Source organism: Puma concolor, chromosome B3 (genome assembly GCF_028749965.1).
Source record: "Puma concolor isolate L17-30 chromosome B3, mPumCon1.1.hap2, whole genome shotgun sequence".
NCBI classification, from domain to species: Eukaryota; Metazoa; Chordata; class Mammalia; order Carnivora; family Felidae; genus Puma; species Puma concolor.
In genome coordinates, this window is record NC_141672.1 from 11304024 (window position 1) to 11316523 (window position 12500).

The 12500-nt window shown below is 39.4% G+C and overlaps 1 protein-coding gene across 5 annotated transcripts in view; it reads right to left on the minus strand.

The window, feature by feature from the left end:
- The window catches only part of PPP4R4 (protein phosphatase 4 regulatory subunit 4), a 104934-nt gene that overhangs the window by 48725 nt on the left and 43709 nt on the right, over positions 1 to 12500 (minus strand). Inside the window, exon 3 of one of the 5 annotated variants that reach the window (XM_086708898.1) lies at positions 2992 to 3094. The exons of the other annotated variants lie outside the window; for them this stretch is intronic. The gene's annotated coding sequence lies outside the window, so the exon portion shown is untranslated. The remainder of the gene's footprint in view (positions 1 to 2991; positions 3095 to 12500) is intronic. 5 annotated transcript variants of the gene reach the window in all.

Consider the following 12500-nt stretch of genomic DNA (forward strand, 5'->3'; position numbering starts at 1 on the left):
TAAATGTTGTCGGCACTCACAAAATAACATTCCATTGTTTTTTTTAAATGAAAATTATAAATATATATAAACCTTTTAATAATGGAATAGGGATTTTTGATAGATTTCAATTTCTATTTTTGCATTGCATTGTACAGTTCACCATCATACCTAGAATAGGAATGTCAAAGATCAAAGGTTTTCATTCCCTGTATTTCTATTTCAAAAAATAAACATTAAACATTCTACTATAAAAAAGGAACACACTTAAGATTGTGTAAATGTGTCTTCCCCTTTAGATAACTGACAAGAATATAAATTACCATGAAGTAAACTGTTTTTAAAAGAAGGAATTTTTTAAATATAAGAATGTTTCTAAAAATTAATTATATCCATAGCCACTCCTTAAAAAAAAATGGTAACGTATGTTCAAAGACTACATGAGATACTAATTTTCAACACATCAAAAAGTAAAAACAAAAAAAAACAAAAACAAACTTTCATTTAAACCTCATCAAAGATACTACCTCTACTTCTCTATAAGAGAGAGAGAGAGAGAGAGAGAGAGCTCATGTGTGTGTGTGTGTGTGTGTGTGTGTGTGTGTGTGTGTGTGTGTTAGCTAAAAGCATTACTTTGCTGCTTAATCAGTTATGTCAATTATGGGAATTTCCCTTAAATGCCTACTTTATAACTAACATAGTGAAGTTCGTAGAATAACGTGGAACAGATATGAACAACAAGGTTTCCTATCTGTGACCTTAAGAAAATTGATCTTTCCGTATTATTTCCTAATCTAGAAAATGTGAATTCTAGTACCATCTTCTCAGAGATTTAAATCATTTAAACAGAGCTTGCACGACTTACCAACTTGTGCACACTGGGCATTTAAGTAATGACCACTGGCCATCCACGGGGCTCCTCTACACGAGGCCACCTAATAGGAATCTCATCTTGTCCACATCTGAACTGACCTCTCCCCCAAACCTGTTCCTCCTCCCATCTTTATCTCCACAAACAGTGAATGACAACTCTTCCCTTCTGGTCGCTGGCCCAAAACTCTGGGGCTGGCCCTTAGCCCCTCTCAGCCTCTCACTCACCACAGATGGCCAACCAATCCTGACACAGAGTCTGACCACTTTCCACCATCACCTCCAGCCTGAGTTACCCCAGGAACCTGTTAACTAGTCCCGAATGCCATCATGGCACCTCTACTGTCTAGTCTCTACACAATAACCTGAGAGATTCTCATAAAACACAAGTCCGATCACGTCACTTAGCAGCTCAAACTCCCCAGTGGCTTCCATCCCACTCAAAGCAAAAGTCAGTCCTTTCAATGACTTCCCAGATCTGTTCCCACTGCCCACTTTTCCCAGACTTCCACATGACTGGCTCCCTGATCTCTCTCGAGCCTCTATTCAAGTATCACCTTTCCAAGGAGCTCCTCCCTGAAGACCTGATTTCATACTGAGAGCCACTCCCCCGCTCAAGCTCTCATCACCTCCTTTATATTATAGGTCTATCATCTCCACTGTCCAACATGCTCATATGCTTGTGGTCCGTCTCCCACACCTGAATACAAGCTGCAGGACCGCAAGAGTTTCTGGCTGTTGCGCTCACCACTGCACCCCACCTCCTAGCACACAGCAGGCATTCAGGAAGCGACTGCCAGATGACTGAGTATCCCTTACCCTTTCACCTAAAGTTTCTGCTCTTGGCGCTCTGTCCTTTCACACACATTTTCCACATCTCCTAAAGGATGACTTCAAGAGATGCTGAGGTGAGTCCTAAAGATTAGGGATTGGCAGAATTAGACACAAGGCAAAGCAAAAACAGATCACTAGAAATGCATTCTCAACCCTCCATCGTGCCCACAAGGGGATGTTCCTGCCATCTTCTCCCCCATCATCTGTGCAACCAGGATGCAGACCAAATACCCAGCCTTCTCGATTCACGTGGTGGGACCACGGCCAGTAATCGTTCTGGGAGATAACATGTCATCCTACAGCAGAAGAAACTCAGAGTCGTCAAGTATCCTGCTGAGGGCCAGCAAGCTAGCGATCAGCACCTGTAAGACTTAACCCTTCCTTGTCTGCCTGATGCCAAGCTAAGTACTCAACTCTTCCTCATGGACTCTGCACTTCCATTCATCATCCCATTCATCGGCTCAAATCAATCCCGAACCTTCATGTGGTAGTGTGGGAAATCTGGCAGCGGCTTCACTGTGGCAAACGTTTAAGCGGTATGGTTAATTCCCAGAAAACCTACAGCACGTTCAAACTTTTGTATCACACACACAAATGTTATTTTACAAGTTTCCGCGGCCAATAGTCAATTATATATCTTAAGAGTTCTTGGCTAAAAGAATAAGAGAGGGAATGATAAGGCGTAAAGCAAAAGCAGTGACTGGTCTCTGAAATCAGCCCTCCCATATCCCCTCGTTTTACTGTTTCCAAAACAAACACGTGTTCCACACTAACTATTTTGGATTTGGAAAACACTCTTACAAGATTTGACGTGGCCGGTATACATCACTTACAGGTTTCAGAACGCATGGCTTTTATTTAGCAACAGAAACTACTTTGCAAGGAAATATCAACATGTATTGTGAGGGCCACCGTGTTCATTCCGGTTCACATGAGTCTGCTGTTTTAAGTTCCAAGAGATGTCATCCTGCCCCCTCTTAAAGTCATTAGAGTCTTGGGTTTTGTACGTATGCAAACTTTATGCAAAAGAAGAACGCGGGAAGCTCTCCAACTTCGTATCTTCTTACTGTATTACTTAGTCTTGACTCCCGCAGCAACATTTGCCCCAACTATTTTGCATTTAATTTTCGAAAAATCCTCAAGTCTTATCAGGATTTGGGTGTTTCTCTTGTTGTGCTGACTTCAACATCTGGGACTGTCCACTGTTAAGAAACCAGCACAGACTAAGAGATTTTATCACTGCTAAAAATCAACTGACTGCTAAGCATATTTTTCTGAAACATAATACAATAAGCATTTGATACTTACCAGTAAGTGTTCTCCTCCACAGAGTCACACCCTCTGGACAAACATAGTGAGATCCATACTCTCTGGGTAAATAAGTGTGCATCCTCATGGACCTTGGAAGACACTGAAAAGTAAATTCCTCTATTGCTTAAGTGCATGCCTTACTGGCAGTTACGTTCCTCTTATATACTACTGTATGGCTGGCATTCCAACTTGAATTCCTCAAAAATGAAATGAGACATCTTATAAACGAGTTAATGGTACATTTCCAAGTTTAAAAAACTATTCCCGCTTAAGGAAGGAAAATGTACTAGACACTTCTCTGCTCAAGTTAGCATGAACTTTAGTCCTCTCTTTGGTTAGCATCAACGGTACGAGAAAGCGTTTTGTACGACATGTTACGGTCCTGGCCTAGAGGGAAACTGCTCTGTCTCCAATAAGCCCACATGGTATACCTCAAAAGATATTGCTCTTTATTATATACAACACAGAGAAGCATTACACAAATCACTGGCTTATTCCAAAAGAACAAAATATGGATTCACACATTTGGAAACTAAACTTACTGAATTAAACTGGTAAACATATTTACCACAAATGGCGCTGGCTAAAGGTAAAGGAGAACTAAAATTACAAATATCTTTGTAGATTTTTAGAGAGACTATCACTGATCATTTGGAAGTTAAATAATAGGGATTTAAATATTAAAACATTGAAGACCTAGGACACATAAAATATCTGGGGTTCCGAGGGTCACAACCGTGAGAATTTTCAGTGACTAACAGTAGCGGTAAGCAGCTCTTTTCACTATAAAAATGGTGACGTTTATAAGACTTTAAAGCTGAGTTAAGTGTGAATAACTGGAACATACCAAGTCAGATACCTTTAACAATTCACTACACCTCATTTGTTTCCCCTATCGCTGACCGCCAGGCTCTACACTAAAATAAAGGGTGAGGAGAACTAGTTGGGAATCCTGAAAGTCAAAATCCGAGAGGGAAAGGGGGAAAATAAAGTGGAGACAACAGGAACAGGAACAAAAGGGATGTCTTTTATCCTTCTTCAAATCTGTGTTTCAGTGATTAGCAAGGTTCATGAGGAGGTACACATAACAATATCCCAAAGATCTCTTTCCATAAAGGAAATACCAGTGGTAACTATCATACCACTACTGCAGATGTGCAATGAAGTGTCCTTCCATGCAAAATCATGACAACACCGGGGCGCCTGGGTGGCTCAGTCAGTTAAGCGGCCGACTTCGGCTCAGGTCATGATCTCGCAGTCCGTGAGTTTGAGCCCCGCATCGGGCTCTGTGCTGACAGCTCAGAGCCTGGAGCCTGTTTCAGATTCTGTGTCTCCCTCTCTCTGACCCTCCCCCATTCATGCTCTGTCTCTCTCTGTCTCAAAAATTAATAAACGTTAAAAAAAATTTAAAAAAACAAAACAAAACCATGACAACACCAAACAAATAAATACATTTCAAGACAATGGTTTTGAAACTGAGCTTCTAATTAGACTACTCCACCCAGTCATTTTGACATATAATATGTTAGAGTCATGTAATCTCATGATTTAGGCCAAGAATGTAAATAAAAAGCTATATATATAACACTGCAAAGAAAAGATATGCTTATCAAAGAAACATCTATTTGCTCGATATAGCACTGAAAGTAACCATATCAAACGATCCATTGTAGCCATATTTAATTAGTTGAACACATTTTGATAAAATGATAAACTGTTTTCTTGGAGGGGCAATCAGCGTTGGAAAGCACACCAAATGTCTATAACCAAGTGGAAATTGGGCTTTCTTTCTAGTCAGTCTGTCCTAATCTAGTCCCTTCTAATCTCTGTCTAAAGTAGCCCAATGAAGATCTAATTTTGATAATTTAATTTTAATTTCATTCACAGCTATTTATTAAGCATCATACTAAGTGTACTGGGAAGCTGGAGAAAAGTCAAACATTGTTCCCTACCTTTGAGGGGCCCCTGTAGCTTCCATATATTTAAACATTCAATAAATGTTTAGTTACATTCAAGGCTGTGCCAGGTTCTGGAGCCTTAGCAATGAGCAGGACTAGCAGTGCACCTGTTAGTGCCACAGTTAAGACTGTAATAGGAGCCAAGGATGAGAGGCGCAGATGGCATAAGAACACCTGACAGGGGACCTGATCTCTCCCAAGGAGAGAGGATCGCGGAAAAGTGACACCCAGCCTGCGCAAAGAGAAAGAGATAACGAGACAAAAGCTGGATAAGCACGAAGAGTACAAGGGCAAGCGCTCCTGGCACTGAGAAATAAGAAGGAGCCTGGCGGACTCGGGAACCAAAAGGCCAGTGAGACTAGAGCACACCGCGAGAGGAGGGGCCGAGGCTGGGGAAAAGAGAAAGAACCCCAATTACGCAGGGCCTCAGATGCACTCAGTAAGAGAACACTCAAATCGTAGACTTAAAGGCTTTGAAACAGCATGCAGACCACTACGATGAAAGTGAATCGGAAAGTAGAGAGGTGGGTGGAACGGGAGGGAGGTAGTGGGAAGGGACCACTTGGAAAACCATGACCCTCATCCGAGCAAACCCCCACGGTAGCCAGGACTAGGGTGAAGGGGGTGTGGTTGGAGAGAGGTGGGTGGATTCAAAACATATTTAAGATATGACATAAACAGGACTGCGTAAGCGAGGAGCAAAAGAAGAGATGGGATCAAGGAGGACTCCCCACATCCTGCCTTGGAAACCAAGTGGATGATAGTGCTACACATTAGGACAGGGGGACACTAAAGGAACCTGAGGTGTCGAGGGGAAATAGCAGGACTGAGTTTTGGACTTGTTAACCCTGAGAGGCCTTTGCGGCATCCCAGTGGAGATTACAAACAGAAAACTGCACATACGGATCTGATGCTCTGAGAAGGCATGCTGTAAATAAGAAAACTTACATAGAACACATGCAATTTATATAGATAATATATAAAGACCTGGGTGTAGATGAAATGGCCTACACAGAAAACAGATCAAAAGTGGCAATCTGCCACCGTAAATGTAATTTTACCCCGACAAAATAAGGGAGTTGAAGAACACAAAGTTTTAAAGGAAGACATCTATCACAAATGTTTTGGCAGAATATTTAATTTAAAACGCTAAATTATTCCTAATACATAAGTAGAAAACAATCAGTTGTTTTGTGTGGGGATAAGGGTGATGGTAGGCCACGGTGAAGGGGTATATGCATTTTGGGCTAAAATCGTTCCAAGATTAAACCAAGAAGAATAAAATAAAAGGAAAGGGAACTTACCCTCTCAGTAACGGAAGACTAGATAATCCTAATCAGCTCTCCTGATGGGGAGAATTTACAAAACCGGACAAAATACAAAAGTCATCTGTGTAAGAGCATATGGAAACTAACAAGGCTACCCATCCAAAACTAAGTAATTACCCATCCTACATTGTTCACTACTAGATTAATTACCCATCCAAGATCTAAGAGACAAAGGCATTCCAGAAAGGTAAGCATGTAATCTGGGGCCTCTTTTTCCTCTGAGGCCATCTGCTAATTCTAGAAAAGACTCCTGACAGGCTGACAGCTTAAGTGACTTTTTTTTGACAGTCTTGCAGAGGGTCCCCAGTAAGACCCCTGGGACAGGATAAGGGTGATCCTGAAGCCGACTGGCTTTTGCCAGAGGAGCAGCCCAGCTTCACAACATCCAGTACCTGAAACTGGATTAACTGAGGCTTTACTGCCAGTGCAGTTAAGTGGCTCCCAGAAGAAGAGGAAGAGACCACCCTAAGGCTCAATCTATTTCTACAAATAATTTATCAAATACAAGGTCCAACATACAATCAATAATATGCAGGCACACGAAGAGATAAGAAAATACGAGTGAGATCCAGCAGAAGCAATATAAAACAGAAATGCACCACGCTCCAGGCATTGGTGCGATCAGATGCATACCTGGTTCAAGGGGACGTGGTAGATTTTCAAAAAAAGATTAGAAATTCCAGACCAGAAAAGTAGGATAATCAAAATCAGATTATGTGGGGAAACAGGTTTAAAAAGCTTAGGGTGGAAAGCCGCCACCACCAGGCAAATGCACCCAAGGTCAGTTAGCAAGACACACTACAATGAGATCACGAGTAACTTGTTATATCACCTGCAGGAAATTCCTTTCCATCTGGCGCCAATATGCTATTATGCTTTGATCACAAACTCCACTTGCCCCCCCCACCCAGACCCTTTGTTTCTTACACAAGTTAACAATTACTGTCTGATTGGTTTCTCCACGTTCACCACGTGTGTAACATCCTGAGAGCTCAATAAATATGGAGAGGAAACCCCTATTCAGGGCTCTTGTCTCCTCCCGGACATTAGCCTCTCTAGTATTCAATTCTGCATCCACTCTCTTGCTGGACAAGAGGAAACTCCGCACTCTTGGTCTGCGGCAAGATTAGACATAAATGAATCGGTAAACTGTAATATGATCAGGATAAATCACTCAAAATGAGTCACAAAGAGAAAATAAGGGAAAAGACATAGAAGATTGGACATTAAAAGATCTAATATATGTGAAATTAGAGTCCTAGAAGAAAAACAGAGGATTAGGAAGAAGCACATTAGAAAAATATCTGAAAAGATAATGGTCAGGGTTTTTTAATGCAAATATTCTGACAAGTGTATAGGCTTATTTGTATGTATCTAGTGACTAATGATACTAAGCATCTTTTCTTACGCATACTGGCCAACCACAAATCTTCTTTAGTGAAGTAGCTGTTCAAATTGTTGCCCATTTCTTAAAATTGTTTTTTTTTCTCCCTTATTCTTGAGTTTGGAGACCTGTTTACATATTCTGAATGCATGTTCTTCATCATATATGTGATCCACGAGTATTTTCTCCCATTCTAGGTCTTCTCTTTTCATTCTCTAACAGTGTCTTCTGAAGAGCTAAAGCTTAAAATTTTCATGAGGTCAAATACCAATTTTTTTCTTCTATGGATCATGCCTTGGTGTCATATGTTAGAAACCTATGACCCAAGGTCACAAAGATTTTCTCATTTTCTTCTAGAAGTTTTATAATTTTAGTTTTTAACAGGTTTACAATCTATTTTGAGTTAATTTTTGTGTGTGGTATGAAGTATGGACTTTTTTCCCAATTAACCCAGTACCATTTGTTGAAAAGACTATCCTCTCTACACAGAACTGCCTTTGCTCTTATGCTGAAATCAACCGGCAATGTATATAAAGGACTTATTTTTCCTCTGTATATGTCCCACTGACTTGTCTTTATATAAATATGACATAGTCTTAATTGCTGCAGCTGTATATTAGGTCTCAAAATCAGGTAGCAAAAAATCCTCCAACTTTGCTTTTCTTTTTCAAAGTTGTTTTGGCTATTTTTGGTCTTTTATATTTTCATATGAATCTTAGAATTAGCTGGTCATTTCCTATCAAAAATAAAGGAACAAAAACAAAAACCTAACATGGTGGAATTTTTATTATTTTACATTGAATATATAGATTGATATGGAAAGAACTGACATCGTAACAGTATAGAGTCTTCTGATCCATGAACATGGTATACCTTTGCATTCACTTAGTTCTCATATTATTTCTCTCAGCAATGTTCTACAGTTTTCAGTATACAGACCTTACATATCATTTATCAGATTGAACCCCAAGAATTACATATTTCAATGCTACTGTGATAGTTTAAGAAAAACTTCAATGTCCAATTGTTTGCTAATATAGAAATACAATTGACTTGTATATTGATCTTATATTCTCCAGCCTTTCTATATTTACTTAGTAGTTCCATTATTTTTCTTATGTAGATTCCAGCATAGATAATAATGTTATCTGACAAAAAAAAAAACCCACAATTACTTCTTTCTTTCTCTGCAAGTGAATGCCTTTTGTTAATTTTGTTGCCATACTGCATTGGCTAAAACGTTCAGTATAATGCTAAACAAGGTGGTATTAGTGGACACTCTTGGCTTGTTCCTGAACTTAGGGGAAAGCATTCAGTCTTTCACCTTTAAGTATAATGTTACCTATGTATTTTTCAAAGGAAGCTCCTCTCTAAGTTTGCTAAGTTTTGCTAAGCTTCGTTTTGTTTTTCAGGAATGACTGTTAAGCTTTTGTCAAATATTTTTCCTAAATCTACGGAGATGATGAAAAGGTAGTGTTATTTTTTTTTCTTTTTCCTTTTTTTTAGTTTGTTGATAGGATAACTCACATGGATTCGTTTTTAAATGTTTAACAAACCCTAAATTCCTGAAATAAACTCCAACTGGTCATGGTGGATTATCCTTTTCTATATGTAGCTTGATTTGATTTACTGGTTTTCAGAAGATGTTTTCATGTAAGCTCATGAAGGTTATGCATCTGTAGTTGTTTGTTTTGTAATGTCTGTGTCTCATTTGGGTATCAGGGTGATGCTGGCCTCATAAGATGACTTGTTCTTACTTCCTCTATTTTCTAAATGAATCTGTGTGGAATTGTTATTTCATTTACATTTACCCTAATTTTTACCATTTCTGGTACTCTATTTCTTCATGTAAACCCAATGTCCATCTCTTATCACATCATTTCTGCCTCAAATATCTCCCTTAGCATTTCTTGTAAAATAAGTCTGGTACAAAGAATCCTTTCAATTTCTCTTTGCCTAAATAGTATTTTGCTTTCATCCTTGAAAGGTATTTTCACGGGGTACAGATTTCTTATTGACATTTTTTTTTCTTGCTTTTAGTACTTCTAACACTCCATTGTCCCCTAATCTGCACTATTTCTGGCCAGAAGTCTGCTTTACTCTCACCTTTGTTCCTCTGTTTGTAATGTTTCTTTCATCTCTGGCTGCTCCCGAGATTGTTACGTTTTACTTTCAGCAGTTTGATCGCAATGCGCCTGGTGGTGGTGACGGTGGTGGTAGAGTGTGTGTTTATCCAGCTTCAGGTTCTCTGGGCTTTTGGATCTTTGGTTTGTTGTTTATTAACTTCAGAAAAGTCTTGACTATTATTTCTTCAAATAGTTCTTCTTTTCTCATTCTGAGACTCCAATTGCACATATATTAGACCACCTGACATGGTCTCAAAGCCATGTGATGCTCTCTCCTGTTTTGTTTTGTTTTTTCTACTTGGTTCTATCTTTGTGTTTCAGTTTGGATAATTTCTACCTTCAAGTTCACTGATTCTTTCCCCATCTGTGTCCAAACTGCTGATGAGCCCATCAAAGGAATGCTTCATCTCTGATGTTATCTTTCTTTAAAAAATATTTTAAAGTAATCTCTACACCCAACATGGGGCTCGAACTCACAACGTCGAGATCAGGAGTCACGTGCTCCACCGACTAAGCCAGCCAGGTGCCCCATCATCCTTTTTATTTCTAGCATTTCCAGCTGATCATTTTATAGCTTCCATCTCTACTGAAATTCTCTGTGTGTCCATGCAGATAGCCTGAGGAAATGGGCACTGTTGCGTTCCCGTTCCCTTCCCCAAGCAGCAGCCATTCGTCACCTCACTGGCATCAGCAAGGGAGAGTCTCTCCAATCTCCTGTCCTGACCCCTAAGGCAAGGAGGCTTGTGGAAAAGAGACTGCAAGTGGGTGCAAAGTTCCCTTGTGTCTGGAGCTCCAAGTTATTCTAAACTGATATGCTGCCCACGCTCAACCTTTCAAAACCTGTCACAATTTCAGCTGATTTTTTTTTTTTTTCTAACAACCTTATGTGGTGGTCACTTCTTCTATAGTCAGTCAAAAGTCAGTGTCCCTGTGTCCCATCTTTTCTCAGAGGAGCTGCTGCTCTTCTGAATGTGGTTTTCTTGGTTGCCTCGTGACCACTTTCGACAGGCTCAAAAGAACTGGTGACTGAACAGACTCTGTGACTAAGCTATCGTTGTTGGACAGGAGTGTTGCTTTCTTGCACACTTCCACACCCTAAGTACAAGTGGAACTGATGGCTTTTGTGTCTGAGCCCTGAGTAGTCCTTCCTCTCTTATAAGCTTACCTAAATATTTAAATGAATGCTTGCTGTACTTTAGAGTTTCTAGATGTTCTGATTTGAGAAATTTCTAGGATATTTAGTGCATCACTGCCAAAAGGTTACTTAATCCATAAAGCTTTACATCAAAGATGACACACCTTTATTACAGTATAGTATGGAAATACCTGCCTTGTTTTATAATTTTGCAAGGACTGTAAACAAAAATGTCTATAAATGATCCTTCATATCACTCAAATGCCTTACATCAGAAACAATATCCAAGTAGTAACAGAGGTTGCACTATCACAGAAATAAAAGATCTTCTAATTAAGAATTTCAAAAGTTCTGGCTGATTTTTATGGTAGGGTAAAAATAACAAATGAATGACTAAGAAGCACGTGGGAGGGGCGCCTGGGTGGCGCAGTCGGTTAAGCGTCCGACTTCAGCCAGGTCACGATCTCGCGGTCCGTGGGTTCGAGCCCCGCGTCGGGCTCTGGGCTGATGACTCAGAGCCTGGAGCCTGTTTCCGATTCTGTGTCTCCCTCTCTCTCTGCCCCTCCCCCGTTCATGCTCTGTCTCTCTCTGTCCCAAAAATAAATAAACGTTGAAAAAAAAAAAATTAAAAAAAAAAAAAAAAAGAAGCACGTGGGAGAACACTGGTCTCCAACAGAATTCACTGAAAGGAAATACCTTCAGGTATTCGGAATACTAGCTAATATAACATTTTATGCATGCCCAGAGAAACTATGTACTCAGTAAATGTTTCCACTGAATTTAATTATTGTAAAATAATTAACGACGTTAATTTGTTTTGTCTGTAAGCATAAGTAGATAAAAAGACATGACGTAAATATTATTTTCAAAATGCATATGGGTCAATGTACTTTTGTTTTTGAACTACAAACCACAGAAGAAAAAGTAACTTGTATCATGTTCATGTTCCCTAATTCCTTGAGTTAATACTGCCTCTTTTTCTTTCTTTCTTTTTTTTAGTGAATTAGAAAAAATATTATAGAATTTTAGGCTTCCTAGCCCATAAAACCTCCTAGGTAGGTCGATTCTAACCCTTATGGGTTGTTTTTCATCAGCTTCCATTACAGGAATTATTTCATTTTCTTTCTTCACATTAGAGTGTCCCTAAATCCTTAGCCTGTCAATAAGAGTACGAACAGTGGGCTTTTTATGACCTGTATGATATCTGGAACACCATGTTCTGATTATTTATAAACGTGTTGCTTGCACAAAAGCCTTTTGCTTTTCTCAGGAGGGAACTTTTAACTTATCTCAGAAAACATGACCTACAGTGAGGAAGACCCGTACTTTTACTTTTGAGCTGCAAATGAAAGAACAAAGTAACTTGTATCATCTGTTTATCCTCTTTAATACCTTTAGTTAAGACTCTCTCTTTTTCTTGGTGAACTGTACAAATAAGTTATGTAATTTCATGCTTCCTAGAGACCTCCCAACAAAATATTCATAGTCGTACGTTGATGATTCTTTTAAGCCTGCATTTTCTCAACTGTGAAATGAGAATAAATATATCATGTAGAGTTGTTATAAGACGTTTAA